The sequence below is a fragment of the Sapajus apella genome, unplaced genomic scaffold, assembly GCF_009761245.1.
Source record: "Sapajus apella isolate SASKATOON/1434 unplaced genomic scaffold, GSC_monkey_1.0 scaffold30, whole genome shotgun sequence".
Taxonomy (NCBI): Eukaryota; Metazoa; Chordata; class Mammalia; order Primates; family Cebidae; genus Sapajus; species Sapajus apella.
Window position 1 is genome coordinate 8,550,589 of NW_022436970.1, and position 5,080 is coordinate 8,555,668.

The window sequence follows — 5,080 nt, forward strand, 5'->3', positions numbered from 1 at the left end:
GGAGCCCAAAGACCAGCCAGATGTGCAAGTATGATTTATTCTGAGCCTATATCTGGCTTTGAGCCTGTGTGTTGCACTCTAGATTCCCTAGTATATAAGATAGCCCTTCAGAGCATTTATTCCTCCTCCCTGCTCCTCCCCCAAGACTCTTCCTCCTCAGCTTTCTCCTATTGAGGCTTTTGAGTCTGTCTTCTGCTTGCCTGCTTCTTCATCCTTTGCTACAGGCAGTTATGGGTATTGCATGTCTTTACTTGCTTTCGCCAATTCTGTGGCACGACTCCTCCTCCTGCCAGATTTTGCTCTGGCCCTTTATTTCTCTGATTTTCTTCATCGTTTTTCTCTCATGAGTATCTTGTCTTAGATGACAAATGATTCTAGTCTCACTCATCTAAAAAGAAAATAATCTCCGTCCAATTTTTGTCTTCTCCAAAGAGTTGTCTACATTCTCTCTCTCACCTTCAACTTTTTTTTTTTGCCCCACAAACCCCTGCATTCTTGTTTTTATTAAAATTATGCTCCTTAAAGACAACCTATGATTTCCTAGTTGCTCTGTGAAAGTTGAGAGTTTTTCAGTCAACTTCTTGTATCTTTTGGAGGCGTTGTCCATTGCTGACCTATCCTTCCTTCCTGAAACTTTTGTTCCTTTTGACTTCTGTGACATTTACCATTTGTGTTTCCTGACATTTGTGATTCTTTTGATTCTTCCTGACATTTATTATTCTCTCTTTTATGGGCTTATCGCCTTCCACTCACTCCTTAATTCCTTAAACTCCAAGGTCCCCCAAGGCTTAATCCCCCACCCAGTCTTTGTTACACTCTCTCTGGGGGATCTTGACCACACTCACTCATTGTTTTGACATTATCTATACACAGATAACTCCCAAATCTGTGTCTCTAAAACTTTTATTTTCCTCCTTAAGAAGAGAACTCATATATCCTATTTCCTACTAGATGGATAGATAAACATCTCACATGTACCAAAACAGAACCTACCCTAACCTCTTCCTCCAGTATTCTCAATCGCCAGTGGAAATACCACCTGTCACTAGGTTAGAAATTGGGTTTCAATTTAAACTCCCTGTTCTTTATTATCAACACACAAGGAATCAGTGAGTTTTGTCTGTTTAGCCTCTTGGGTATTTCTCTCAAGTTAGCCTAGTTTTCTCTATCATCATAACCAATGTCCAAGTCTGTGTCCTTCTCTCTTGGACCACTGTGTCAGCATCCTCATTAGTCTCTCTCTCAGTGCTGTCATCCAGTAATTTCTTTCTTTTCTTTTCTTCTTTTTCTTTTTTTTTTTTGAGACAGTCTCACTCTGTCACCCAGGCTAGACTACAGTGGCATGATCTCGGCTCACTGCAACCTCCGATCTTGGGTTCAAGCAATTCTCATGCCTCAGCCTCTCAAGTAGCTGAGATTACAGGCACGCACCACCACGCCCAGCTAATTTTTTTGTATCTTTTTTTTTTTTAGCAGAGATGGGGTTTTGCCATGTTGCCCTGGCTGGTCTCGAACTCCTGAGCTCAGACAAACCACCTGTCTCGGCCTCCCAAAGTGCTAAGATTACAGGTGTGAGCCACCAGGCCCAGCCCCCTAATTTCTTTCTCATCTGCAGAAGAGGAAATTCTTCAATGCAAATGTAATCATATCCTTCCTGCTTTTAGTTTTTTAGTGGCTGCCCATCTTCTTCAGCTCCTTCATCAATCAGGCCCCCACACATCTCACTATTGACACATCCTGCTTCTGACTTTATGTTACAGCGCCTTTGGACTGCAGCCATTCATCTGCATTTGCCAGGCCTTTTCTCACCTCGGTGTCTTCCCTCCCTCTCCCACTCCATAACACCCACTCACGTCATTCCTGAAGGCGTTCCTGGCTCCATCCTCAAGGTCACTGCTCTGAGCTCTGGGGACGCATTGGGCCTATTCCAGTGGTTGCATTCGTATACTGTTCTGCAGTGATCTGCCTCCATGTCTTTCCCTTTTACTTCAAGCTGCTGGTATACCCATCACTTTTTGCATTTCTGCCACATTGTTAATCCTCAGCCAAAGTTAACAGAACGAATCCATGAATAAATGAACAAATGACATACAGATTTTTTTTTCCCTTCCTGTAGGAAAGAGTTGGCAAAAGAGAAATTAGAAGGAGTAACTGGAAACAATCATGAGAAATCTTTCAGATAGAAAACAATACACTGCTGGTTTATCTGGTTTTTAAAAGTAATAGTATTTAAAGCAATATTTAGAGTAGTGTTTGAACTTTATGGAGTTCTAAATTGGAAGAGATTATAAAAGGTCATCTGTCTCAACCTCTAGTTTCTGAAGTACAATAATTAAAAAGAAAAAAAAATGTTCATTTTAAAAGATGCCCCTTAAAAGAGTTTCATGTGTCTTGAACCATCCCTGGACAATGAGCTTTAAAAGGTCTGGACCTGCTGAACTAAAAGTGTTCAACCAAATACTAAAATAAGCTCAAGGGAAAGGAGTGGGGAGGTTTGCTGTGGAGAAGAACTGGTGTTGCCTAGTAACCTACATGCAGCTCTGCCATAGGTTTGCTCTTGCCTGACCTCCCAGATAGCCAGGAGCAAGGAAACTTACTTGTCAACGTACTGATACCTCCTTCTCTTCTGTCTCTTTAAAGAGCACCATCTCGGCTCACTGCAACCTCTGCCTCCTGGGTTCAAGCAATTCTCATGCCTCAGCCTCCCCAGTAGCTGAGATTACAGGCACGCACCACCACGCCCAGCTAATTTTTTGTATTTTTTTTTTCCAGTAGAGACTGGTGAAAGTCATTAAGTCCTAATCTTTGCTTCTAGCTAGTGGTTCCCAATCTATAGCGTATGTAGGAATCAACTGGAGGCTTGTTAAATCATAGATTACTGGCTCCACCCCCAGAGTTTCCGATTCAGATGTCTGGGTTGGAGTCTAAGAATTTGCATTGCTCATAAGTGCTTCCCAGGTGATGTTGGTGATACTGGTCTGGGGACCACATTTTGAGAACCACTGTTCCATGCTGTCTCTGAGAATGGCCACGATGACTCACATGATGATCTTCAGGATGCAATTAAATGGGATTTAAGGTTATGCTTTTATGCCTCTCAAATACTCAAATAAATGTCATGTTGGAAGACGTAAACCATCACCTTGTCTGAGCTGCTTTCTAAAATATTTTGCTTTTAGGTTAGTAGTTTTGTTTCTCTGGCCTTCTTGGATCCTTCAAAGATAGGTCACTGGGTTATTGTGCATTATAGTTAATGAAATAATCACTAATGTGGAATAGTAAGTAATAGGGCAAGTTTTTAAGTGCTTCAGACAGGGTCTCTGCATGCATTGTGACCAGTTGTCTAGGAACTTTTGTACTTTTTAACAACCACATTTTTTTAAAACACATGAAAGTGAATATTCTAAAGTGATTTTTTTTTTCTTTTTTTTTTTTTTTTTTTGAGATGGAGTCTCTGATGCCCAAGCTTGCAATGTAATGATACGATCTCCGCTCACTGCAACCTCTGGCCCCTCGGTTCAAGTGATTCAACTGCCTCAGCCTCCCAAGTAGCTGGGATTACAGGCATGGATCACCATGCCTGGCTAATTTTTGTATTTTTAGTATAGATGGGGTTTTGCCATGTTGGCCAGGCTGATCCCAAACGCCTGATCTCAGGTGATCTGCTGCCTTGGCCTCCCAAAAGTGCTGGGATTACAGGCGTGAGCCACTGAGCCCAGCCTAAAGTGATATAATTTTTAAATAAGTCTGTGTCTATGTCTTTGGATTTTTTGTTTGTTTAGTCTTTTGTTTTGTTTTGTTTTTGCTGATTTGTTTGTTTGTTTTTTTGAGACAGAGTCTGGCTCTGTGGTCAGTCACCAGGCTGGAGTGCAGTGATTCAATCTTGGCTTACTGCAACCTCCACCTCCCGGGTTCAAGCAATTCTCCTGCCTCAGCCTCCTGAGTAGCTGGGACTACAGGCTCACATCACCATGCCCAGCTAATTTTTGTATTTTTTTAGTAGAGACAGGGTTTTACTATGTTGGCCAAGATGGTCTTGATCTCTCGACCTTGTGATCCACCCACCTCAGCCTCCCAAAGTTCTGGGATTACAGTCGTGAGCCACCGAGCCCGGCCTGTTTTTACTGTTTTTAAAGGAAAAAGAAGACAATAAAAAGATGAGTGTTCAGAGTGCTGATAGAGAGCAGTGTGACTCCCAAGTGTCACAGGGACTCAGATGCCACATAGACCCCAGATATGGCTGTGTACAGGCACCCTTTGTTCATGCTTCACACCAGCTTCAAAGCAGAACCAACCGAGGCAGGAGTGAGCAATGTGAAATGTACAGACTGAGAGGATTTCATTGCTACCACTCAGCATTTCACCCCCAGATTCCCCATTAGCTATTTGTTATAAGTTTCTCTGCTGCAGAGCCCTGCTCTCTCTTCATTCACTCTCCCTGGCTGCAACCAAGTGGAAGCCATTGCCACCTTTTCCTTTGCAATACTAAGCAGTTTAGCTGAGTCCCAGCTCTCTCAAGTCCAGCCACCAGCTGGCCCAGGCTCAAAAAAGACACAGGAAAGCACATTATCGAAGCAGGTCGCCTGCAGAGGGATTTTATCAGTAAGGGTCCTGGCAGGAACAGATGGAGCACTCCAATGGGTAATTTGAGGAGAATTTAATTGAGGGGCTGTTTAAAGGCATAGGCCAGGTTTAGGGAAAACAATTAGGGCTAGGAATAGTGGACTGACTTACCCCTCTCTATTAGACAGAATTCTAAGAAGACTTCCAGTGTGTCACACCCTCGTAAAATCTGCCCTTAAATATAGGTAGAACTTGGCAGGGTGCTGTAGCTCACACCTGTAATCCCTATACTTTGGGAAGCCAAGATGGCTGGATTACCTGAGGTCAGGGGTTTGAGACCAGCCTGGCCAACATGGCAAAACCATGTCTCTACTAAAAATACAAAAATTAGCCAGGAGTGGTGGCAGGTGCAATTCCAGCTACTCAGGAGTCTGAGGCAGGAGAATCACTGGAACCCGGGAGGTGGAGGTTGCAGTGATCTGAGATCATGCCACTGCACTGAAGCCTGGGCAACAGA